General features: G+C 44.7%; 1 long non-coding RNA gene across 1 annotated transcript in view; it reads right to left on the reverse strand.

Moving 5' to 3' along the window:
• Window positions 1-18,583: 18,583 nt before the first annotated feature.
• LOC138667664 (uncharacterized) overlaps window positions 18,584-27,123 on the reverse strand; it is a 32,263-nt gene continuing 23,723 nt past the window's right edge. The window contains exons 2-3 of the long non-coding RNA XR_011318875.1: window positions 22,766-23,009; window positions 18,584-18,837 (exon numbers count right to left, since the gene is read on the reverse strand). This is a non-coding gene — a long non-coding RNA (uncharacterized lncRNA). The remainder of the gene's footprint in view (window positions 18,838-22,765; window positions 23,010-27,123) is intronic.

A 27,123-nucleotide genomic window follows, 5' to 3' on the forward strand; every position in this document is an offset into this window, starting at 1 on the left:
AACAGCCTATTTGTTGAGAAATTTCTTTCTGGGTCTTACCCTCTTGCTTGAGGGTGTCAATGATGGCCTTCTTGACATCTGTCAGGTCGCTAGTCTTACCCATGATGGGGGTTTTGAGTAATGAACCAGGCAGGGAGTTTATAAAAGCCTCAGGTATCTTTTGCATGTGTTTAGAGTTAATTAGTTGATTCAGAAGATTAGGGTAATAGGTCGTTTAGAGAACCTTTTCTTGATATGCTAATTTATTGAGACAGGTTTTTTGGGTTATCAGGAGTTGTATGCCAAAATCATCAGTATTAAAACAATAAAAGACCTGACAAATTTCAGTTGGTGGATAATGAATCTATAATATATGAAAGTTTAATTGTAATCATTACATTATGGTAAATAATGAAATTTAACACTATATGCTAATTTTTTGAGAAGGACCTGTATATATATATATATATATATATATATATATATATATATATATATTTACATAATAAGGGACTGTGCTATACATAAGTGAGTACACTATATACTAAGGGCCTGTGTTAGACATAATAATCGATAATAATGTCTTCCTCCACCTCCCCGTTCCTAAATCCATTAAAAATCCTTTTTCTTCTCATCCCAATCCCCCTCACCCCCATCCATTGTTGCCCTCTCCCCCACCCCCATGATTGCCCTCTTCACCACCTCCATTATTGCTTTCTCTCCACCACCTCATTATTGCCTATTCACCACCTCCATCATTTCCTCCACCCCCACCACCCCTATCATTGCCCTCTCTGTCAACCCAATCATTGCCTTCCGCCCCATCAACCCCATCATTCCCATCTCTGTCAGCCCAATCATTGCCCTCTCCTCCACCTACACACACACACAGCACCATTCACCTCTCTGCATACACACACACACACTCACCTCACCTCTGTGCACAGGAAGCCTCACCATCGCCTGCAGCTTCCTGTCTTGCATAGCCGCGGTGCTGAATGATGATGTCCATTCCCTGCAGGTCCGCTCCACTGCCATTTTCTCCTACAGGCAGCGGAGCTGCAGGGATTGCTCCCTGCCCGCCACATATGAGGGCAATTTGGCCAGGGGCCCCTCGAGGCCAGTTTGCCCTCAATATTAGCAGCCCTGTCGGCAGGGCCAGTTTTAGGCAAAGAGGGGCCATAGGCAAAGTTTAAAATGGGGCCACAAGTGCTAACATATTGCACACTACACAGAAGCATTTCGGTTGTATTTACATGCGCATGCGCGAGTTCAGGCCACTAAATGAGTGTGGCCTCTTTACACCAACTGAGAAAGAATGATGGGGACAGAATGATCACTAATAGATCACTAACAGATCACCATACAGTATCATGTTAGCAGCAGCATATCTACCGTTTACACCGGCGATGTGCTGCTGAGAACAATGAATAGGCAGCATTTTGCTTGTTTAGTATAATACACCCCATAGTCCTCCATATAATATAATATGCACCATAGTCCTCCATATAGTATAATACACTCCTCAGTCCTCCTATACTATTATACACTTCCCATAGTCCTCCACATAGTATAATACACTCCTCATAGTCCTCCATATATTAAAATACACTGCTCAGCTCTCGACCTAATATAATACACTTCTCATAGTGCTCCTTATAGTATAATGCACCGCCATAGTCGTCAATGTAGTACAATTCACTTCCCGTAGTATAATGCACCACATATTTCTTCTTATAGTATAATGTATTTCCCATAGTTCTCGGCACAGTATAATGCAGCCCACATATAGTATAAAGCAGCCCACATATAGTATAATGCAGCCACCCCATAGAGCATAATGCAACTACCCCACAGTGTATAATGTAACTCCCCATAAAATATAATGCAGCCCCCTCATATAGTATAATGTAGCCCCCTCATAGAGTATGATGCAATCACCCCTCATAGAATATAAATATAATACAGCCCCCCATAGAATATAATGTAGCCCCAAATAGAATATAATACAGCCCACCTCCCCAATAGAATATAATGTAGCCCCATCAAAGAGTATGATGCAATCCTCTCTCATAAAATCTAATATAGCCCCCATAGAATATAATGCAGCCCCCCATAGTATATCACACAGTCTCCCCATTAGAATATAATGTACCCCCCATAGTATATAACACAGCCTCCCCCATAGAATATAATGTATAATGTACCACCCATAGTATATAACACAACCAAATAGTATATAACACAGCCTCCCTTATAGAATATAATATACCCCCGAATAGTATATAACAAAGCCCGCATAATATATAACACAGCCCACATAGTATATAGCACAGCCCACATACTATATAACACAACCTGCATAGTATATAGCACAGCCCATGTAGCATATAACACAACCTGCGCAGTATAAAGCACAGCCCGTGCAGTATATAGCACAGCCCACGCAGTATATAACACAGCCACGTAGTACATAACACAGCTCATGTAGTATATAGCACAGCCACGTAGTATATAGCACAGTGAAGTAGGAATATAGCACAGCCACATAGTATATAACAAAGCCCATGTAGTATATAGCACAGCGCACGTAGTATATAGCATAGCCCACATAGTATATAACACAGCCCACGTAGAATATAACACAGTCCATGTAGAATATAACACAGCCCACGTAGTATATAACACAGCCATGTAGTATATAGCACAGCCACATCTATAATATAACACTGGGAGCGTCACTCTGTCCGAAGCCTTTATAGACTGCGCAAGCGCAAGCGCCGGCGCAGTCTGGCCCCCACAGAGTGACGCTCCCAGGAGATCGCGGTATGCGTAAACACTGAACGCACACCGCAATCTCCAACAGAGAAGCAGGGACCGCCAGGAGGGTAAGTATTATATTCACCTGTCCCCCGTTCCAGCGCTGCGTTCGGCTTCATCTTCCGGGTCCTCTCCTGCCTGTGACGTTCAGTTCAGAGGGCGCGATGACGCGCTTAATGCGCGCTGCCCTCTGACTGACCAGTCACAGCCAGAGGACCCGGAAGATGGCGGCGCGCAGCGGTGAAACGGGGCCAGGTGAATATAGCAAGTGTCGGGGGCCTGAGCTAGCGGCGACTCCGGCACCTGACCCCCACAGCGCGCCAGTGTCCCCGCCTGCTCAGGCCCCCCAGCACTCGGCGCCCAGCGACAATAGGTGAGTATGGTATTTTTTTTTTTTATATAGCAGCAGCATACGGGGCATATACAATGGAGCATGTTATGGTGGCCATCAACCATAATGGAGCAGTGTATGGGGGCATATACCATGGAGCATCTTATGGGGGCCATAAACCTTTATGGAGCAGTGTACGGGGGCATATACCATGGAGTATCTTATGGGGGCCATAAACCATAATGGAGCAGTGTACGGGGGCATATAATATGGAGCATCTTATGGGGGCAATCAACCATAATGGAGCAGTGTACGGGGGCATATACTATGGAGCATCTTATGGGGGCCATCAACCATAATGGAGCAGTGTACGGGGGCATATACTATGGAGCATCTTATGGGGGCCATCAACCTTTATGGAGCAGTGTACGGGGGCATATAATATGGAGCATCTTATGGGGGCCATAAACCTTTATGGAGAAGCGTATGGGGCATATGGATGGGAGCAGCAAATTAAAGAACGGTGGCGCAGGATGGGAGCAGCACATGACAGAACGGGGGCGCAGGATGGGAGCAGCATGTGGCAGAATAGGGCAGCACATGACAGAACGGGGGCAGAGGATGGGAGCAGCACATGACAGGATGGGGGTGCAGGATGGGAGCAGCACATGACAGGATGGGGGCGCAGGATGGGAGCAGCACATGACAGAATGGGGCGCAGGATGGGAGCAGCACATGACAGGATGGGGGCGCAGGATGGGAGCAGTACATGACAGGATGGGGGCGCAGGATGGGAGCAGCACATGACAGAACGTTGGCGCAGGATGGGAGCAGCACATGACAGAACGGGGGCGCAGGATGGGAGCAGCACATGACAGAATAGGGCAACACATGACAGAACGGGGGCACAGGATGGCAGCAGCACATGACAGAATAGGGCAGCACATGACAGAATGGGGGTGCAGGATGGCAGCAGCACATGACAGAACGGGGGCGCAGGATGGAAGCAGTACATGACAGAACGGGGGCGCAGGATGGGAGCAGCACATGACAGGATGGGGGCGCAGGATGAGAGCAGCAAATGACAGAATGGAGGCACAGGATGGGTGCAGCACATGTCAGAATGGAGGCGCAGGATGGTTGCAGCACATGTCAGAATGGAGGCGCAGGATGGGAGCAGCACATGTCAGAATGGGGGCGCAGGAAGGGAGCAGCACATGACAGGATGGGGACGCAGGATGGGTGCAGCACATGAAAGGATGGGGACACAGGATGGAGCAGCACATGACAGGATGGGGACGCAGGATGGAGCAACACATACCAGGATGGAGACCATATACCAATATAAATGCTCGCCACCCGGGCGTAGAACGGGTTCAATAGCTAGTAGTATATAACACAGCCAGGTAGTATATAACACAGGCCACGTAGTATCAGGTGACGCTCTCTCCTCCATCATTGCTTTGAACTGTTTCGGCAGATGCCGGTGTAGTTCAATGCAGCGAGGGAGGTGGCCCTGGTGGCAGGCGGGCCCCCCTGCCTCACAGGGGCCCAATAGTAGCTGCGTGATGTGCCACTAGCTGGGGCCCCTGGGGAGCGGGGGCTCTAGGCAGTTGCCTGCCCCTAATGCTGGCTCTGCCTGCAGGGGCCACCCAGAGCCTCCAGGCCCCGATGCAGCTGCATCGGTTTAACTGGAGGTATGTCAGCCCATGCCAAGAAGGATAGTCCATACCTCTACTATCTCACCTTGCTAAGCACCTACAAGCCTAATAAAATCAAAGCCTGCTTGGGATAGATGAGTAGACAGGGTGCACAGCCCAAGAAGAGAGGGGCTAAGGCATACCTTCAAGAGAACTGAGTACAAGAAATGAAAAGAAAAGCAAAAACAAGGAACAGCACACCTGTCAGGTCTTGGCCCAGCTCTGCCCTTGTTTATTTTGAGGCCTACTGGTAAACAGCAAGGTAATTTACTAGAGTTTGGCACCCACCTCATGTTGGTGTTGTGATGGCATGTATTTTATGCTTTTTGAAAAAAAAAATAATTAAGTACCCTATGTTTTTTACATGTGTTACTAGTTATTTACTTACTGCTGTGTGGCTGTACATTATGTGAGCCTGTAATGTCAAAAAACATTATTAACCTGCAGATATGGGGTTAATCTACAGGTTGCTAGCTTTCTAAAGTCATTTCGCCCTGCATTGAAAGCCTGGCTACAGGAAGGAAATTAACTTTATTCCTCCTTCAGCCACTAGCTTTCAGTCACAGAAGCGCAGCCAGAATGGCTTCAATCAGTACATAGTGAGCAGTGACTGTAACCACACCCCAGCACTGACTGACAGCTGTCTCTGTACTGATGCTCTGCTGAGCCGGCTGTCTGCCAGTGCCAGGGTGTGGTTACACCAGCCGTTGCTCACTATGTACTGAGTGATGACTGAAGACGCAGCGACTGCTCCTCTATGACTGAAAGCTGGAAGCTGCCAGGAGGCATAAAGTTAATTTCCACCCAGTAGTCGGGCTTTCAGTGCAGGAGCTGCAAGGCATTATAACACTATTAGGGCTCATACTCACCTGCGAGAAACTCGGATGAGTCTCGCATGTTAATACCCGGCCGGCACTGCACCCGTAACTCAGATCGGAGCGTGCGGCTGCATGTATTCCTACGTGGCCACTCGCTCCGATCTGAGTGCCAGCAGCAGCGCCGGGTATTAACATGCGAGACTCATCCGAGTTTCTCGCAAGTGAGTATGAGCCCTTAACCTGCAGATTAACCCCATATCTGCAGGTAATAGCATTATCTGACAAGACAGGTTAACTTTTATTACACAATTACAAATCAAATGTGGGCAAAACTCACTTCTGGCTTTGGATCTCCAATATGTAAACCACATTTAACATTGAATGATACAATATCCAAGCATGCCATGATCATTCCAATGCAGCTGATGACTGCTCCAATGATGTTAAGAGCAAGAGATCCCTTTATCTACGATTAGAAAAAATCAAATAACACTTAGACACTTACTTCTGTCAAGGAATTGCCTGAATGCTAAGTTTACAATTCACACAAAGAGTTTTTGACCCTGCAAATCTTGACCGTGCAAAAAAAACAAAACAAAATGTGGATAGGATTTATAGAAATCTCATGCCAACTGTGCTTCCTTTTTTATACAGTGGAAACTGACCTGCGAAGAGTTTTTGAAATCCTCAACATGTTAAAGTCACTTGCTGTAAAAATGCAATTTATTTCAGGATTTTACCCATAAAATGAGATGGTCATTATCTGCAGTTAAAATCACATATGTATTTTTAGTGTGTAGTCGCAGCAATAATGTACTTAAATCTCATCTAGTCCATAGATGACTTCATCAGCAAAGTTTTATTAAAAGGTAAGTAACAGGAAGTATCTAAAAAATGAAGTAGTGCTGAAAACATAACGTATCAAGAGGAGACAAAAAAGCAGTGAAAATGTATAAAACGAACGCACCCAAAGTTAATGAACCTTCAACATCAATCACATGCCAAATGCTGATCGTGGGATTTTAGAATTCTTGATCGTGACTGTGTATAATCTCCATGTCTATCAATTGCAATCTGGAATTATGGTAAGTTACTGTATATGCAAAACTCACCAAGCAAATGGACGGTGACCTCTTAACTGAAATCGTGAGTGATCCTGCAACCAAGTACTATAAAATGAATAGTGAAAATTGGTCTCAGTCATTATAATACAAAGTATAATATTTCTGGATAAAATACTTACACATACTGGTCCCCAAAAAGGAATACCGCTATATAAGATAAAATGGACTTTGGTAAAAAGTGTTCCAATCCTCAGAAAAAATTGCACAATGGATGTCACAATCAACACAATCTATAAAAAATAAAACAATGGTATTATTCACTTTAGTTTTTTACAATTCATTAATATTACAATATTCCATTATATAAAACAGACAAATTGTACCCCAGAGAAGGGTAGTGGGAAAAAGGGTAAAAAAAAATTGGTGGTTTATCAGGTAGAGCTGTGGAGCATTTAGCAGAAAAGTGAAGCATAGTAGGATTGTGAATAGGACAAGCAGCCCCAAAAATAGCATTTCTCATGGTGCAAGCGGTGACGTCAGCAAAGTTACTGTAGTTCATCCGCTGGCTCACAATAAGCTGCACATGGGAACCGCAAATTGTGACCAGCGGTAACCTCAATGACATCACTGCAGGTCACTCAAGCTGTGCTCTCACGCTCAACTTTGTGTCTCCTGCGTGGCTTGCTGAGCGGGAGCTTCATGCTGCCTCTCAGCAATTCATCCAGATGTAGCTGGGATGGGCTCTTCATGAAACAAATGGATTATTGGTGGATAGGTGAGGAATATGGTGTTTTTTTTTACTTTTACATTGATAATTGGGTAAAATAGGATGGGGAGTGTTAATTTAAAATTAAGGCCTTTGTTTCAAAGTGCTTTGTTCATTTAAAGGACCTTTTTCGGTGTGTCTTTATTTAATGTTTGTAATGGGGTGTCTAATAGATGCCTCTCTATTACTAACTCCTGCAATTGATGCCAGCTTATATTACGAAGCTGAAATCAACTCCACAAAGAGAAGAGTGAGGCTAAGGCCGGGATCACACACAGCGAGATACGGCCGAGTCTCGCTGGTTAAAACCAAGCTCTGGCACCGGCACTCCAGAGCGGAGCATGCCGCCGCACAGCAATACATGGAGCCGCACGCTCCGCTCCGGAGTGCTGGTGCCAGAGCTTGTTTTTAACTTGCGAGACTCAGCCGTATCTCGCTGTAGTGTGACTCCGGCCTAAGTGTCAGATTTGGCACATCTTATGGATGTGTAATTTCTGAGGCAAACCAGGGCTAATGTTCTCTGTCTGGGAGGGGGCCAATATCCATTGCCCCTTCCCTGTTTATTTTATTAATATCAGCCCACAGCTGTCTTTTTAGCCTTTGCTGCTTAGTATTTTTTTTCTGGTGTCCCCCCTGTAAACTAACCAGCCTGCGAGTACTTAGGGCTATTTCCCATAGTAACATCAGCCCCCGGCAGTCGGCTTTCCCTCAGCTGGTTATGAAAATTATGGGGGATCCCAAGACATTTTTAACCAATTTATTAAAAAAAAAAAAAGAATACAAGTACAGAAAAAGCACACACAAAGCACTGACATATCTATCAATCCATCTATCTCTCTTCTATCATATTCCTCATCGCTATCTATCTCTATCTGTGAACAGGGGCTGACTGGCCCAGGTGGCAAAGAGGCAATTGCCCCCCGGGCCACTCCCCCAGCAGCTGTTCAGGGCTGGCTGCCTGGTGGTGGCTACAGCCACAGCAAATTGTACGCCGCCATGTCCACTGTACTGTGACGTGGCCGGCAGCAGACACAGCCGTATCACAGTTAGCACACACGTTTGCGCTGGGGCCGGGAGCTATGCTTGGCTGTCACCTTGACAGCTGAACAGCTTCTGCTCCCTTCATGTTCTCTATACTTCCAGGTTAGATGTCAGGCATGCGCGATGGCATCCTCACGCACGCGCCGACATGTCCCGAATGCTAGAAGCAGAGAGGTGCTGCAGGGGAGTGACTGGTGAAAAACTTTTGTTTTCTTTATAAAATAAATTTAATGGTGGGTAACTGCAGGTGATTAAGTAGGGGGGTGTAAGGAGACTGCACATGATGGAATTTGGGGGTTAAAGGAGACTGCACATGATGGAGTGAGGGGGTAAGTGGGGCTGCACATGATGAAGGGGGAGTGTGTTGTGAATTCTGTTATTGAACTCCCTCCTGTGGTCATGAATGGTACTTCAGCGAGTTCTGTCCATGGACTCCCTCTGGTGGCTGTGAGTGGAGTTGCTGGTTCTGAGGTTCCTTCCACAGGTGACCTAGGTTATTCTTAGGCTGGCTTCTCCATTTAACTCCACTCAGATCGTTACTCCATGCCAGCTGTCAATGTTCCTGTACTGGTTCAGTTCGCTCTTGGATCTTTCTGGTGACCTGTCTCTTCCTGCAAGAAGCTAAGTCCCCGATTGTTATTTTCTGCTCATTGTTTCCTTGTCCAGCTTGCTTTCATGATTTTGTCTTGCTAGCTGGAAGCACTTGGATGCAGAGTGGCACCTCCGCACCGTGAGTCGGTGCGGGGGTCTTTTTGCACACTCTGCGTGGTCTTTTGTAGTTTTTTGTGTTGACCGCAAAGATACCTTTCCTATCCTCTGTCTATTTAGTTAGTCTGGCCTCCCTTTGCTAAAACCTGTTTCATTTCTGTGTTTGTGACTTTCATCTTTACTCACAGTTAATATTTGTGGGGGGCTGCCTTTTCCTTTGGGGAAATTTCTCTGAGGCAAGGTAGGCTTTATTTTCTATCTCTAGGGCTAGCTACTTCTTAGGCTGTGACGAGGCGTCTAGGCCATGTCAGGTACGCTCCACGGCTATTTCTAGTGTGTGTGATAGGATTAGGGATTGCGGTCAGCAGAGTTCCCACTTCCCAGAGCTTGTCCTGTATCGGTTTAACCATCAGGTCATTTCGGGTGCTCCTAACCACCAGGTCATAACAGGAGTGGGGCTGGACATGATGGAGTTTAGTGGATAAAGGAGACTGCACATGATGAAGTGGGGAGAGTGGGGCTGTACATTGTGGAATGGGGCCGCACATGATGATGTGGGGGTAAGGGGGATTGCGCATGATGAAGGGAGAGTGGGGCTGCACATGAAGTGGGGGGTAAGGGGGACTGCACATGATGAAGTGGGAGGGAGTAAGGGGGACTGCACATGATGAAGTGGGGGGTAAGGAGGACTGCATATGATGAATTGGGGGTTAAGGGGGACTGCACATGATGAAGTGGGGAGAGTGGGGCTGTACATTGTGGAATGGGGCTGCACATGATGATTTGGGGGTAAGGGGGATTGCGCATGATGAAGGGAGAGTGGGGCTGCACATGAAGTGGGGGGTAAGGGGGACTGCACATGATGAAGTGGGAGGGCGTAAGAGGGACTGCACATGATGAAATGGGGGAGTGGGGCTGCACATGATGAAGTGGGGGGTAAGGGGGACTGCATATGATGAATTGGGGGTTAACGGGGACTGCACATGATGAAGTGGGGGTAATGTGAACTACACATGAAGTGGGGGGTAATGGGGACTGCTCATGATAAAGTGGGGGGTAAGATGGACTGCACATGAAGTGGGGGGTAAGGGTGACTGCACATGATGAAGTGGGGGGTAACTGTTGTGAATTCTGTTGTCGGGCTCCCTCCTGTGGTCATGAATGGTACTTCGGCTGGTTCTGTCCATGGACTTCCTCTGGTGGGTGTTTCTGAGTTTCCTTCCACAGGTGACGAGATTAATTCGTTAGCTGCTGCTCTATTTAACTCCACTTAGATCTTTGCTCCATGCCACCTGTCAATGTTCCAGTATTGGTTTAGTTCACTCCTGGATCGTTCTTGTGACCTGTCTTCCCTGCAGAAGCTAAGTTCCAGCTTGTATTTCTTTGGTTTGCTATTTTTCTGTCCAGCTTGCTAATTTGATTGTTGTCTTGCTTGCTGGAAGCTCTGGGACGCAGAGGGAGCGCCTCCGCACCGTGAGTCGGTGCGGAGGGTCTTTTTGCGCCCTCTGCGTGGTCTTTTTGTAGGTTTTTGTGCTGACCGCAAAGCTATCTTTCCTATCCTCAGTCTGTTCAGTAAGTCGGGCCTCACTTTGCTAAATCTATTTCATCTCTGTGTTTGTATTTTCATCTTTACTCACAGTCATTATATGTGGGGGGCTGCCTTTTCCTTTGGGGAATTTCTCTGAGGCAAGGTAGGCTTTATTTTTCTATCTTCAGGGCTAGCTAGTTCCTTAGGCTGTGCCGAGTTGCATAGGGAGCGTTAGGAGCAATCCACGGCTATTTCTAGTGTGTGTGATAGGATTAGGGATTGCGGTCAGCAGAGTTCCCACGTCCCAGAGCTCGTCCTTATTATCAGTAACTATCAGGTCATTCCGTGTGCTCTTAACCACCAGGTCCATTATTGTCCTGACCACCAGGTCATAACAGGTAAGGGTACTGCACATGAGGAAGTGGGTGGGTAATGGGGACGGCACATGATGAAGTGGGGGGAAGGGGACTGCAAGACTGCACATGATGAAGTGTGTCTAAGGTGGGATTGCTCAGAGTCATGATAAAATGGAAGGGAGATAGGAGGCTGCAAATGATGAAGGGGCACTGCAGGTGAAGTGAGGGGGTGATAGGGGACTGCAATGAATGAAGTAAAGGGACTTCAAATTAAAGTGAGGGGGGCTGCAAATGATGAATTCAGTGTGAGGGACAGCAATTTCATTGAAGGTGGGGGTGGGGAGAGCAAATGATCAATTGAAGAGGGGGTGGGGAGAGCAAATGATGATCTTGGGGAAGACCAAATAATGAATTTTAAGGGTGGGGGAGTAAATGATGTATTGAATGTGGGGTAGAGCAGTTGATAATGAATAGAGGGTGGGAGAGAAAGACATGACAATGAATTGGGGCAGGAGGGGCATGTAACTATAATGAATCGGGGTTAGGGTTAGAGTGGTAGGTACATATTGGGAGGCGTTGAGGATGAAGTGACTGGTAATGAATTGGGGGAAAGAGTAGAGGTGCTAATTAATTTATATATTAAATGGGGAAAGTGGCTATTTATAGTTAGTGGGTGCACAGTGGTGGATTATAATTTATATTTGGAATGGTGGGTTAATAATAATAATTATAATTTATTTCTATAGTGCCAACATTTTCTGCAACACTTTACATTTTAGAGGGGACAATAAACACATAGATCAACAGATACCAAAATGAATGAGGGCCCTTCTCGCAAGCTTACAATCTATGAGGTTGCATAATAATCAATTATATATTGATTTTGGGTGCACCTCTGTATTCAGATGTGTAGTGTAGAAGAAAGGGAAAAAGTGGGGAATGTGCTCTGGAAGCCGTGCTCTAGGTAACTGTGTTATTTTGTGCAGAGACAAGTCCTGGCTGGAAGAAGTGACGGCGGTCTGTGCTGGATGAAAATGAAAAGCAAAGATGAAGGACTTCAGCTAGAGACATCACTAGTGAGTCAGTGTATTACCTATACACTGACACTATACACTGTATATTATATACAAAGCTCCTGTGTATAATGTCACTGGCAGTGGTGATCACTGTATTACTTGTACACCAACACCTTATACAGATCTCCTGTGTATAATGTCACCAGTGATCACTGTATTATCTTTACACTGACAGTAAATACAGAGTTCCTGTATACAATGGCACTTAGTATTGTGCTTTTTTAAATTAATGATCAGTATTGTAGTATACAAGTTGTAAAAGGTGTACACTCCCTGACAGAAGTTATGTCGCTTATCCATGTTATGTAAATAAAAATAAAAGGTTATAACCTGACGTTAAATTCATCCATTGGTTGTATAAATTATTCTTTTGAAAGCTGAAACCCTCCAAAATGTGGTTTAGGTTAAGAAAATAAATTGTCATCAATGCAGAAATATTGATCAGTTAATGGACACGTCATGATGTTCATTTCTCACGGGTTGGATTTCCCCGGGAGATTATCTCAGACCAGGGTACCCAGTTTACAGCAGAGGTGACCAACCAACTGTGGAAGCTGTGCGGCGTAAAGTCCATTAGAAGCGCCCCGTACCACCCGCAAACCAATGTGAACGCTTTAACGGAATGTTAAAACAACTCATTGGGACTTTTACCAGGACCTACAGGGACTGGGAGAAATTCTTGCCTCACCTCCTGTTTGCCTATCGAGAGGTGCCCCAAGAATCCACGGGGTTCTCCCCATTCGAACTGGTATACGGGAGACGGGTAAGGGGACCCATAGACTTAGTGCTAGAACACTGGGAAGGGGAGGGCATCATAGAAGGGGTACCTATTGTACCCTATGTGCTGGAATTCTGGGACCGCCTACAGGAGCTGACCCAGGCTGTACCAGATAGTGGGGAAAATAGCCGACACCACCTATAATGTCGCCGATTGTGACGACCCCAGGGTTATCCGCATGTTCCACGTGAATATGCTGAAGCCCTATCGGGAGTGCCCTGAAGAGGTAGTGGCCATCTGTGCCCCTGAAGCAGAGGATTTAGCCGGACTTCCCTTGCCTGATGTCTTAGGGGAAAGGACTCAGTCTAAAACATGGGACCAGGTACACTGGGGTGAAGACTTAGGTCCCCGGGAGAGACAGCAGGCGGAGGAGTTGTTGAGGCAGCGACAGAGGATGTTTTCGGGGAAACCCGGGTACATTCACCAGGCACAACACAAGGTTGAGACCCAGGATCAGACCCCCCTGCGACATCCCCCCTTCCGCATCCCTGAGTCTGCACGAGAAGGGATGCGACAAGAGATACAAGAGATGTTGCGTTTAGGGGTCATTGAAGAGTCAGATAGTCCCTGGGCATCCCCCGTAGTGTTAGTGCCCAAGAAGGATGGGACTACACGGTTTTGTGTAGACTATCATAAGCTCAATGAGAAAACAGTGACGGATGCGTATCCCATGCTGCGTGTGGATGACTTGTTAGACTGGCTGGCAGGGGCAAAGGCTACTGGCAGATTCCCCTTAGTTCTGATGCTATTCCCAAGTCGGCATTTGTCACCCCGTTTGGCTTATTCCAGTTTCGAGTTATGCCATTCGGGATGAAGACTGCCCCGGCGACCTTCCAGAGGCTGGCTGACCGGCGTCTGGATGGTCTCCAGGACTATGCGTGTGCTTACCTGGATGACATCGCCATCTACAGCGCGACATGGGAAGAGCATCTAAATCACCTAGAGACAGTATTAGACAGGATCCACAAGGCCGGAATCACCCTGAACCCAAACAAGTGTCACGTGGGCAAAGCAGAGGTTCAGTATTTAGGGCATTGGGTGGGAAGTGGGAAACAGAGACCAGAACCAGCCAAGATTGAGGCCATAGCCAAATGGCCCACCCCACGCACTAAAACCCAGGTCATGGTGTTTCTAGGGACAGCGGGGTATTATAGGAAATTCGTTCCCAATTACAGCAGCGTGGCCAAGCCCCTCACTGATCTGACCCGTAAGAACCAACCCCGCCAGGTAACCTGGACCCCAGAGTGTGAAGAAGCCTTCCACCAGCTAAAGGACGCCCTCACCAATACCCCTGTATTGGCCGCACCCGATCCAACCAAACGTTTCCTTGTTCACACAGACGCTTCTATGTTTGGATTGGGGGCAGTATTAAACCAAGTCGGGCCGGACGGCCAAGAACACCCGGTAGCTTACCTGAGTCGGAAACTACTGCCCCGTGAAGTGAGCTATGCGGCCATCGAGAAGGAGTGCCTGGCAATAGTATGGGCACTCAAAAAGTTACAACCATATTTGTATGGCCGACAGTTTTCCCTCCTAACGGACCATAATCCCCTAGTCTGGCTTAATCGGGTCTCCGGAGACAACGCCAGATTGCTGTGGTGGAGTTTAGCCCTACAACCTCTGGACTTCACCATCCACTACAGACCCGGCAAACAAAACGGTAATGCCGATGGACTAAGTCGACAAACGGAACTTGTACCAACCCCATAAACTTCGGTCATCCCCAAACCGATCCGTTAAGGATCAGACTGTGTATGCCGATCGCGTCGCTGAAAAGGGGAGCCGTGTTACAGAACCCCCAGCACCAAGAATATGTTATGCAGTATATATTATGTATAATAGGTTCCATGTGAAATGCATCAGTCCACAGGCTGCGCCCCTGGTCAACAAGATATTCTCCTTCTGACCTCCCCCACCTTTGTAATTCCCACAGTAAATATCAGCAGGCTCCGGCCCCCTGCGGCTATTGTAATGTATGTCTGGCCTGCTTTTTCTATTGGCCTGCCCTGTGTATCTGTGTTATATATTCTGTGTGCTGTCAATAAAGTGTGTTCTTTTAGACTGGAAATACGTGGAGTAGCAGTCAGCTTTTATATGCTCTCACGTAATCAAGGAATTCCAGCCAGCGTCCTTCATTCAGAATCCAGCAAAAGCAGAGTGGACCTCCTGAAACACGGGGGGTGCTGAAAGAGCTACTACAGCACAGTAGACCTCGTTACATTATGTATTCACTGTGTAGTGGTGATAGTACTAGGCTCTGTGTAGCTGTATTGTTGTATGTATGTTTGTAAGTATGCTCTGTTATGGCATCATATCTAAGTAAGCTTGGTTCTAGTACTGTATCAATGTAGTAATCTAGATTATAGTACTGTATGTATGTCGTAATCTCGGTTCTGCTCCAGTTTCTATGTAGCAGGCTTGGTTCCATGTAGTAGACTTATTAAGCTCGGTTCTGCTCCCTTATGTCTGTAGTAATCTCGGTTCTGCTCACATATCTCTGCAGTAAGCTTGGTTCTGCTGCCATATCTCTGTAGTAAGCTCGGTTCTTGTCCCATATCTCTGCAGTAAGCTCAGTTCTGCTCCCCTATCTCTGTAGTAAGCTCGGTTCTGCTCCTATATCTCTGCAGTAAGCTCGGTTCTGCTCCCATATCTCTGCAGTAAGCTCGGTTCTGTTCCCATATCTCTGCAGTAAGCTCGGTTCTGCTCCCATATCTCTATAGTAAGGTCTGTTCTGTTCCCTTATCTCTGTAGTAAGCTCGGTTGTGCTCCCAAATCTCTGTAGTAAGCTCTGTTCTGCTCACATATCTCTGTAGCAAGCTCTGTTCTGTTCCCATATCTCTGTAGTAAGCTCGGTTCTGCTCCCATATCTCTGCATAAGGGTCACACTGACAGCACAAGGACACCTGGATGCGGACAGCACATGGACACACGGATGTCACACACAAACACACGGATAGCACATGGACCACTGATCACACCGGTTCTGGTTTTTCCTATTTAGGAATCACCAGGGCATATGAAGAATACCTTAAATAGCATTTTAATGTTGATTTTATTAATCAGCAGTACAGAAAAGTAAGCAATTTTGTAATATATCTGCTTTTTTCTCTTCCAGAATTGATCAGTCATTTTCAACATTTTCAAATCCAAAGTAAAATCTGCATCGAGTGAAGGCAGAATTTTGCATTACTGAGATAGAAGATGTCAGTTGCTGTAATGAGATAGACAAAGGGAATATTTCCACAGTTCATCTATTCCAGGATGTCTGCTATTCGGCGCATCAGTGGAACTGCATATTGAAGAGCCTGATTCCTGAAGGGAAGAGATTGGAGGAGACACCAGATTGGAAGACAGCTGTGGCGCAGATGTTAATTATAGAGGGCTCAAGAGGGCAGTGAAGGAGAGGAGTTGGCACCCAAACCGGTAGCGGGACCAGATGCATGCTGCTGCTGCTGCGAGGTTGGCTTATGGCCGCCATTTCAAGTGACCAGACCGAAGTGAAGAGTTTATTGATTAGACGTGAGTGAAGAATTGAGCAACCAAAATCATGGGTGAGTGACAAGAGCTAGGTAGCTAGAAAAGGAGTTGAGAGACCAGAGCTAAGAGAGCTAGCTGATGAAACTCGGTGACCTCACTTACGATACCACTTACTGCGTAGTCCGCACCATTTATACTCATTAATCAAATAAATATTTGTTGGTTAAACTACCACTGTGTCCTCATCCTCTGTGCTGTTGAATCCACTTACCTTTTTACAGTGCCATGGATACACTTCTATGTAGACGGTAGGAGGGAGGAGTTAGAGGCCGAGCTCCACCCTCCTCCTCCCCCTCCTATCTAGATAGAATCTTATCAGTAAGATAGCGGCTGCCATCTCCTATCTCAGTAATTGGAAAGTGTCTTCCCTGATACAGATTTTACCTCAGAATTGAAAACTGAGTGTATTCCTTAAAGAGTCACTGTAATTTTAATATGTATTCGGTAAAGCAATAGTGCACATGAAAATATGCAACTTTGTAATATATTTTATTACATAAATCTGCTACTTTCTCTTGCAAAATTGATGATTGATCAATAAATATTAAAATGAGAGTGACTCTTTAAGAATATACAGGTGATTCTCACAAAATTAGAATATCATCAAAAAGTTTAGAGATCAAGGGGAGATTGGAGACTGGTAGTTTTTTGTGCCGGATGGGTTGAGAGCGGGTTTCCTTAATAATGGAGTAATGATAGAGTGTTTGAAGGAGGATGGGAAAATGCCTGAGGAGAGGGAGAGATTAAAGATTGTAGTTAGGTCAATTTTGAGTACTGGAGAGAAAGACTGGAGGAGATGAGAGGGAATGGGGTCAGTAGTGCATGTAGTTGAACGAGAAGAAGAGAGGAGCCTGGAGACTTCTTCTGTGATGGGATCAAATGTGGCGAGTGAGCCAGGGAAAATGCAGGGAGGGATGGGAGTCACTGAAATTGGTGGCTGGGAGCGGATATCCTGACGGATGTTATCTATTTTCTCTATAAAGTGGGAGGCCAGGTCATCAGCACAAATGTCTGTGATAGGGGAATATAGTCAATCAAATGCTTTCAACACTGTATTAAATAGAAGTTATAATGTGAACATACAAACAAAGAGTATCTACACTGTGTTTCAAATTATTATGCAAATTGGATTTAAGTGTCATAAAGATTTACCGTATATACTCAAGTATAAGCTGACCCCCCTAATTTTGCAACAAAAAACTGGGAAAACTTAATGACTTTAAAAAAAATCACATACTCACCTCTCCATCGCTCAGGACCCCGGCACTTTCACCTGCTCCTCGTTTGGGTGCGGCTCCGTCTAGCACTGACGTTCAGCAGAGGGCGCGCACTGACCACGTCATCATGCCCTCTGACCTGAGCGTCACAGCCAGAGGACGCTGATGACGGAGCTGCACTGGAATGAGGAGAGGAAAATATCGCGCAGCGCTGCGCTCCCCCTCCCGGTATACTTACCTGCTCCTGGTGCGGTGCAGTCCCTGCTTCTCCTGGCGCTGCATATTCTTCCTGTACTGAGCGGTCACCGTTACCGCTCATTACAGTAATGAATATGCGGCTCCACCCCTATGGGAGGTGGAGCCGCATATTCATTACTGTAATGAGCGGTACCATGTGACCGCTCAGTACAGGAAGAATATGCAGCGCTGGAAGAAGCAGGGACGTGCAGGGACCGCGCCAGGAGTAGGTAAGTATAATTACACAGCCCCCGCTCCCCCTTCCCTGCCGACCCCGGGTATGACTCGAGTATAAGCCGAGAGGGGGACTTTCAGCCCCCAAAAATGGGCTGAAAATCTCAGCCTATACTCGAGTATATACGGTAATTGCTTTGTTTTTCAAATAAACTCATGGATGCTATTGTTTCTCAGGGCTCAATGGATCACTGAAATCAATCTTAAACACAAGTGATAATTAGTTTTCCAGGTGATTCTGTCGGGGTCGTCACGACAATACCCTTCATCCACCAGTCATTCCAAATCAGATTAAGAGCATTGGTACCGGAGTGAAGGATGAGTCAGACAAAATGCTGGTTCAAAATCATTGCATGCTCGTACTTCCACACGTAGTGGGAACGTCACAGCAACTGAACTTTATTTCCTGATACACAACATTATATGATCTATTGGGGGAAGGTGTGCAGAGGGCGGGGATAGGCAGGGTTTAAGCAATGTATCTAGTATTCAGTCCTTCTGGTTGGTCTGACGTCATATGATGGATCCTCCTTCCTCCACGTCACTTTAAGTTTCCATTTCTCCAGAAACGATACTTTAGCTTCAGAAACGAAAGTAGATTCTTGGCAAGAACAAAAACTAAGGCAAAGGTGAATACTGGCAGCCATCTTAAATACAATTACATATGCATTAGCAAGCATGAAGGAAAAACTTATTGTTTCACAGCATAAGAATATATAAAAGTACAAAAGTGTATAAAGACATATATTTTTACCTTGACAATTCTAATTAAAGGAAAAATACTTAAAAATGATGTTCCACATTATTAAGCAGGCCACCGTTTTCAAGTAACATGGGAAAGAAAAAGGATGTCTCTGCTGCCGAAAAGCATCAAATAGTGCAATGCCTTGGTCAAGGGATGAAAACATTAGATATTTCCCGAAAACTTAAGCGTGATCATCGTACTGTTAAGAGATTTGTGCCTGAATCTGAGCACAGAGGTGTTCGTGCTCATAAAGGCATAATGAGGAAGGTTTCTGCCAGGCAAGTTCATCGGATTAAGAGAGCAGCTGCTAAAAAGCCATTACAAACCAGCAAACAGATATTTGAAGCTGCTGGTGCCTCTGGAGTCCCTCGAACTTCAAGGTGTAGGATCCTTCAAAGGCTTGCTTTTGTTCATAAACCTACTATTCGGCCACCCCTAAACAGTGTTCACAAGCAGAAACGGTTTCAGTGTGCCCAGACATACATGAATACTAATTTTCAAACAGTCTTGTTTACTGATGAGTGTCGTGCAACCCTGGATGGTCCAGATGGATGGAGTAGTGGATGGTTGGTGGATGGCCACCATGTCCCAACAAGGCTGTGACATCAGCAAGGAGGTGGAGGAGTCATGTTTTGGGCCGGAATCATGGGGAAACAGCTGGTAGGGCCCTTTAAGGTTCCTGAAGGTGTGAAAATGACCTCTGCAAAGTATATAAAGTTTCTGACTGACAACTTTCTTCCATGGTATAAAAAGCAGAAACGTGCCTTCAGGAGCAAAATCATCTTCATGCATGACAATGCACCATCTCATGCTGCAAAGAATACCTCTGAGTCATTGGCTGCTATGGGCATAAAAGGAGCTAAACTCATGGTGTGGCCACCATCTTCCCCTGACCTCAACCCTATAGAAAACCTTTGGAGTATCATCATGCAAAAGATCTATGAGGGTGGGAGGCAGCTCTGGGAGGCTATGCTGACTTCATGCAAAGAAATACAAGCAGAAACTCTCCAAAAACTCACAAGTTCAATGGATGCAAGAATTGTGAAGGTGATATCAAAGAAGGCCTGGCTTCCTATGTTAACATGTAACTTGGCCTGTTAGTAGGTTTTGGAGTTAAATAGCTTTTTTTGTTCAGTGAATGTGACCTCCTAATGCTGCAAATTCCACAAATGAGCATTTTCAGTTCTTTAAAACATATCAAGTGTTTAGAAATTCTACTGTGCCTAATAATTTGGAACAGTGCATTTTGAGTTTTTATTCATTTTGGAGATTATGCTGTTATCAAGGGGAGGTTTCTTCAATAAAATGTGATGTATACCCTAACGGGTGATGACTTTTATTAGACTGACTGTCATTTGCACCGACATTTTAGGAAAATCCAAGAAAAATATAATTTGCACAATAATTTGGAACATGGTGTAGAATAAAAGAACAATTTACATTTTACTCAAAAATAAAAATCAGATTACCTGAAAATTTTACAGTGGTCTCTTAATTTTTGCCAAAACTGCATGTATATATATATATATATATATATATATATATATATATATATATATATATATATATATATATATATATATATATATATATGTATATATATATATATATATATATATATATATATATATACAGTATATATATATACATATATATATATATATATATATATATTGTGAGGCTGTGGCCTCTGATACAGCTAGGGGGCGCTGTTTGTTCCCCCCAGAATGTGCATGCAGACGGATGAAGTCCATAGGTATGCATGAGAGTCACGGATCTCCGGTCCGGGTTTTCCAGGTGGCTGAAGGCCGCAGGTTTGTGTGTGTTTAAAAGCCCTGCAGTAAGGGGTATGGGTGTGTCAGGTGTCTGGCCAGGAGAGGCCAGGTGTATGTCAGTGTCAGTCTGGTGTGTGCTGGTCTGCCAAGTGCATGGAGGCAAAGGCCAGCAGAGCCAGCACCCAGGGCAGCTGAATAGCCTGGCACCCACAGCATACATAGAGATGCAAGTCGTCCATGGTACTGGTGTCAGATGTGGACAGTCCTGTGCCCGGAGGTGGATGTCCTGTACCCGAAGGAGTCGGATGTGGACAGTCCTGTGCCCGGAGGTGGATGTCCTGTACCCGAAAGAGGACTACCATGTGTAACAATTGCAAACAAGTGGATATAGTGCCCGGCTGCTATCCGGAGGATATCCTGAACTGTGTACGACTTTGTGAGTAATGAGTCTGTTAGAGACTGTGATACGACGATGCAGGACACCCACGAGAACTAGTCAGAGGAGGGCTGGCGTGAGTAGTGTCTGCAACATATGAGGCTGTGTGTACGGAGACGTATAGAGACTGTGAGTTGGCGTGCGGTTGCCCAGGGAAACTGGACAAGGGAAGTCTGGCCTGTTTAGGGACCGCAAATCTAAAGCCATGTGATATGTATTGCTTTGAACTGGTGTAAACTGGTCACTGATAATATCCACTGAAGTTATATGCATTTATGTGAATTGGACTTTAATGCTGTGAAGAAACACATTGAAAGAGACTTTTGTGTTTGAATTTGTGGGTCACTGGTTCTTCACTGCGTACGATGCTACTGCAGCTTTACTATATATATATATATATATATATATATATATATATATATTCACACTGTATGTATGTATTGTATATTAGATGTCAGTGACACACACACACAAATATATACTGTATATATGTGTATTTATACTAGATAGATAGATAGATAGATAGATAGGCTGCTATTTTTAGGCTGTGGGGGGCCAATATCCATGGCCCCTTACCAACCTGAGAATACCAGCCCCCAGCTGTCTGCTTTAGCAAGGCTGGTTGTCAAAAATGGGGGGACCCCAAGCCGTTTTTTAATTATTTATTTATTTAGAGGTGTGGAGACCCCTCTATTCTTGATAACCATCCTTGCTGAAACTGACAGCTGAGGGTTGCAGCCCCAAGCCGTGAGTTTTGCCTGGCTGGTTATCAAAAATACAGGGGAACCCACACAGGTTTTTTTTTAAACTATTTATTTACAGTGCAGGATTGGCTGTTGAATACTTCCATCTGCCGCTCCTGCTCTCACTGTTATTAGCGGCAGCAAGTGTCAGCTGATTCGAGCTGTAATCCTATCAGCTGACACCAGTGACCAGACGAAAACTTTTTACCTCCGATCACAGCTGAGCACTTACGCTGTCTTCTGACAGTGTGGGAACCGTGGTTCTCTGACCATCTGGGATGATTCCAGAAGCACTACGCTGATGTTTACCACGCTGTCACACGCTTTTGTGCTGTGTATATTCGACTATATACGGTGATTTAATCTACGATTAAATCAGCAAATGTTACAAATTCGGGGATCGTGAGCCAAACCGAACATTGAAACATTCGCTCATCTCTACATGTAAAACACAGTGTTCACTCTCTGAGTACAGATAATGTAGTAAGTGTCATCTGCAGTTCTAAGAAAGTGATCACTGCATGATCTGTGATGTTACATGGGACTGTTGGGGACATCTATCTATCTATTCCCATGAATTTAATTTGTGCCTATATATTTCTCACTTAACTTCACCAACTTAGACTATTTAGAGCTGATGCATCACACACAAATTGGATTGCAAAAATATTTAAACATAGGTTATGTAACAAAATAAGTAAAAAGCCAAGGGGTGAACACTTTTGCAAGGCTCTTTAGGGCTGCTTTCACCCTAAAATGCAAAGTCTTAGAGAGGTTGAGCATGACACAGATGTTTATGTCTTCAATGTTTTTTGATGACCTGTAACATGTACTCTTCCCTGACGACCAGCAGAAGATCTAACCTTTGCTACTTACTGCAAGTTCTTGGGTTTTCTCCTTTACAAATTTCTGATGCATTGCTGTTGATAGCATGCCTTGGGGCACAGTAGGGGCAACCACTGGAGGAACAGGGTGAACATTAGGTCCACAGGAGATGGGTTGCATGTTTTCTGGCACCACATCGTCTTTGGGCAGAATTATATTGCATGGTACTGGTTCATAACTGTGCATTCCATCTTCAGTTGTAGGTGAAGACATTGTGGATTTATCTTGGTTTATACTTCAAAGATGACAGAAAACAAGTGAATATGTTACGTTCAGTGGAATAACACTCATTAGTTCAAGAAAATTTAATACCTAGGTGGCATGGTCAAGTTTAAAGTATATTATTGATGAAGATTACCTGAAATGTCTGATCTATTATCCCATGGACTCAAGCACATTTAGATATTTTTTCCTCTTTTTATTACTGGGTGGAATATGTTGAATGTTGTTATACCTTGCTGGTCAATATTTGTTCCACCTCATGATATACACTGTGTTCCAAATTATTATGCAATTTGGATTTAAGTTTCATAAAGATTTAATTGTTTTGTTTTTCAAATAAACTTGTGGATGGTATTGAGTCTCAGGGTTCAATAGATAACTGAAATCAATCTTAAACATATGTGATAATTAGTTTTCCAGGTGATTCTAATTAAAGGAAAACTACTTAAAAATGATGTTCCACATTATTAAGCAGGCCAAAGGTTTCAAGCAATATGAGAAATAAAAAAGATCTCTCTGCTGCTGAAAAGCGTTAAATAGTCCAATGCCTTGGACAAGGTATGAAAAAATTAGATACTTCACAAAAACTTTGTGATTATCATACTGTGAAGAGATTTGTGACTCAAACAGAGCACAGACAGAGTTCATGCAGATAAAGGCATAATGAGGAAGGTTTCTGCCAGACAAATTCATTGGATTAAGAGAGCAGCTGCCAAAATACCATTGCAAAACAGCAAACAGTTATTTGAAGCTGCTGGTGCCTCTGGAGTCCCTCGAACCTCAAGGTGTATGATCCTTCAAAAGCTTGCTGTGGTGCAAAAACCTACTATTCGGCCACCCCTAAACAGTGTTCATGAGCAGAAATGGTTGCAGTGGGCCCAGACATACATGAATACTAATTTTCAAACAGTCTTGTTTACTGATGAGTGTCGAGCAGCCCTGGATGGTCCAGATGAATGGAGTAGTGGATGGTTGGTGGACGGCCACCATGTCGCAACAAGGCTGCGATGTCAGGAAGGAGGTGGAGGAGTCATGTTTTGGCCTGGACTCATGGGGAAACAGCTGGTGGGGCCCTTTAAGGTTCCTGAAGATGTGAAAATGACCTCTGTAAAGTAAATAGCGTTTCTGACTGAGAACTTTGTTCCATGGTCTAAAAGCAGAAACGTGCCTTCAGGAGCAAAGTCATCTTCATGCATGACAATGCACCATCTCATGCTGCAAAGAATACCTCTGAGTCATTGGCTGCTATGGGCATAAAAGGAGATAAACTCATGGTGTGGCCACCATCTTCACCTGACCTCAACCCTATAGAAAACCTTTGGAGAATCATCCAGCACAAGATCTATGAGAGTGGGAGGCAGCTCTGGGAGGCTATTCTGACTTCATGCAAAGACGTACAAGCAGAAACTCTCCAAAAACTCAAGAATGCAAGAATTGTGAAGGTGATATCAAAGAAAGGGTCCTATGTTAACATGTAACTTGGCCTGCTAGGATGTTTTGGAGTTAAATAGCTTTTTTATTGAGTGAATGTGACCTCCTAATGCTACAAATTCCACAAATGAGCATTTTCAGTTCTTTAAAACATCAAATGTTTAGAAATTCTACTGTGCCTAATAATTTGGAACAGTGCATTTTGAGTTTCTATTCATTTTGGAGATTATACTGTTATCATTGGGAGGTTTCTTCAATAAAATTTGATGTATACGGGTGATGACTTTTATTAGACTGACTGTCATTTGCACCGACCATTTAGGAAAATCCGAGAAAAATGTAATCTGCATAATAATTTGCAACACAGTGTATGTCCTTTGCTTGATCTGGTTTCGCTTACTGCAGGAGAAGTCAGCACATACATCTTGTATATAGTAATCATGAGGAAGGACGGACCCTGAGCCAGAAAAATAGAAGTATTTCTCTCCCTGACTTGGTGTCTTGTTCCCTCCCTATTTTAGAGGTGGCTCTTTTTCTCTTACATTTAGGCCACATTCACACGTTCCTTTTTATCCTGCGGGTTCTCCAGCAGCGGATTTGATAAATCTGCAGGGCAAACCCGCTGCGGTTATCCCTGCAGATTTATCGCGGTTTGTCCTGTGGGTTCCGCTGCGGGATTTACCCCTACTATTGATGCTGCATATGCAGCAATATGCAGCATCAATAGTAGTGTTAAAAATAATAAAATCATGGTATACTCACCCTCTGACGTCCCGATCTCCTCGGCGCTGCAGGCGGCGGTCCGGTTCCAAAGATGCTGTGCGACCAGGACCTTCGGTGACGTCACGGTCATGTGACCACGATGTCACCGAAGGTCCTGGTCGCATAGCAAACCTGAGACCGGACGGCCGCGTGCAGCGCTGAGACTTCAGAGGTGAGTATAACATGATTTTTTATTTTAATTCTTTTTTTTCAATACAAATATGGTTCCCGGGGCCTGGAGGAGAGTCTCCTCTCCTCCACCCCGGGTATAACCTGCACATTATCCGCATTACTTCCCGCATGGTGGGCACAGCCCCATGCGGGAAGTAAGCAGATCAATGCATTTCTATGGGTGCAGAATCGCTGTGATTCTGCACAAAGAAGTGACATGGTCCTTCTACTTTTTTTCCGCAGCAATTCAGCGCAGTTTTTTTCGTTTTTTTCCGCATCATGTGCACTGCAGTTTCTGTTTTCCATAGGGTAACATTGTACTGTACCCTGCATGGAAAACAGCTGCGGACCCGCAGCGGCAAAATCGCCGCGGTTCCGCAGTAAAAACCGCATAGTGTGAACATGGCCTAAAGGTTACGTTTTCATATAGAGTTTCTCACATTCTGCTGAATATTACATAATTTAGTAAGATTAGCGGTGCTTACCGTACTGTAGGTGGGAAGAATTCTCACTATTTGCTATTTTCTGACCTGACGAGGTCAACAAATTATATGTTTTGTCATGTTGTATAATGGGGATTGCATATCACTAGTTAGTCCTATTACCTTTGCTGTGTGCAAATAACTGTGCAGGACTCTCCTCTAGGTGATGATTTAGACTAACAATTATGCCAATTGTCTCTTCAGAGAGGAAGAGGACTAGAACTCTAGTGCCACCTATTGGAAGTAGCAATCCTAACAGTCAATGTCGACTCTTTAATGAGCCTTGTCACATGACTTAGGATAATAGCCAAACCAGAATCTCAATTTGCAGACACTGTGTTTCGGGGTACTGCCCCTCGTCAGTGCAAAGTAGAGATCTGGTTTGGCTGATTGAGAGGCGTCTGACCGGGATCCAAAAAGTATCGTTCCTCCTTGGACTTAAGATTATGAAACAGTAGGGAAGACCCTTCTCTTCTGGGTGGTAAGCACATTCTTTACTTTATACATGAATGAATACAAAGTGGCTGCTGCATAATCACTGTAGATAACAGATCTGTTAGTATGATGCTCTTCTCCTCCAGTTCAACAAAGTGGGTAGGATTAGCCACTTTACCTTTATTTCAATCAATGTGTTGGGGCAGGATTTTGTGGTACTTGCTAATATACAGTATACCAAGGGTGTCAAACTGCATTCCTCGAGGGCTGCAAACAGGTCATGTTTTCAGGATTTCCTTAGCATTGGACAAGGTGCTGGAATCATTCTCTGCAGGTGATTAAATTATCACCTGTGCAATGCAAGGAAATCCTGAAAACATGACCTGTTTGCAGCCCTCAAGGAATGCAGTTTGACACCCCTGCAGTATACTGTATTACAAGGCGACTGCAGTGCTCAGGTCAGTAGCCGCATTTTGCTTGCCTTTAGATCTTTAATTACTTTTTTGCGGATTTGCCACGTTTTTTACCCCTGCGGTTTTCTATAATGGAATGGGTACAAAAACACTGCAGATTCACAAAAAAGAAGTGACATGCTACTTCTTTTAAACCACAGCGTTTCCACAGCGGATTTTCCGCAAAGTGTGCACAGCATTTTTTTTTTCTCATTGATTTACATTGTACTGTAAGTCAATTGCGGATCTGCAGCATTTCTGCACTGCAAAAAACGCTGCGGATCCGCAGAGAATCCGCAACGTGTGCACATACCCTTATATTCATCGTCCAATTCTCTGCACAATAACATCACATACTATGCAAGATATATTGATGATCTGATTTTAATTTTTT

Source organism: Ranitomeya imitator, chromosome 2 (assembly GCF_032444005.1).
Source record: "Ranitomeya imitator isolate aRanImi1 chromosome 2, aRanImi1.pri, whole genome shotgun sequence".
Taxonomy (NCBI): domain Eukaryota; kingdom Metazoa; phylum Chordata; class Amphibia; order Anura; family Dendrobatidae; genus Ranitomeya; species Ranitomeya imitator.